Raw genomic sequence first — 913 nt, forward strand, 5'->3', positions numbered from 1 at the left:
CAGGCCTAGAGACAGGAGGTCCTAGGTTCAAACCCGGCCTCAGCCACTTCCCAGCTGTGTGACCCTGGGCAGGTCACTTGACCCCCATTGCCCACCCTTACCAATCTTCCACCTATGAGACAATACACCGAAGTATAAGGGGTTTAAAAAAAAAAAAAATCTAAAAAAAAAAAAATATTCATAATAGCTCTTTTGTGTGTTGGAAAAAAATTGGAAATTGAGGGGATGTCTAAACAAGTTGTGGTACATGATTGTAATGGAATACTACTATGCTTTAAGACATGATGTGCAGGATGATTTCAGAAAAACCTACATGAACTGATACAAAGTGAAGTGAGCAGAACTAAAACACCATATATGGTAATAACAATATTATATAATGATCAACTATGAATGGCCTAGCTATTCTCCAAAACACAATGATCCAAGACACTTCCAAAGGACATATGATGAAAAACGCTATCTAATTCCAGAGAAATAACTGATGGAATCAGAAGTATACTTTTTAAAAAATTTTCTTTGTGGGGCCTTTTGTTTTTGGCTGGTTTTATATGAGTCTTCTTCCACAACATGACCAAATATGGGAATATATTTTGAATTATCATACATGTATAACCTTGATCAAATTACTCACCATCTCAGGGAAGCTGTCCCTGAAAAAGGAGCCCTAACACTCCAAGAATCCAGGTCACCCATATGTAGTCCATATATGGAAACTACAAATTCCAATGCTCTTTCTCTCTCAGAATATTAGGAGAAGTATCTCCCTCCCACTTCAACCATTGTATAATGGAAAGAGTACTGCCTCTGGAATCAGAATACCTGCTGAGAAATCATCTAGCTTTCTTATACCTTGGTTTTTTCACCTATAAGTGAAAAAGTTGTCATACAAGGAAGAGAACTATAAAAGACA

Source organism: Gracilinanus agilis, chromosome 6, assembly GCF_016433145.1.
Source record: "Gracilinanus agilis isolate LMUSP501 chromosome 6, AgileGrace, whole genome shotgun sequence".
In the NCBI taxonomy this organism is placed as follows: Eukaryota; Metazoa; Chordata; class Mammalia; order Didelphimorphia; family Didelphidae; genus Gracilinanus; species Gracilinanus agilis.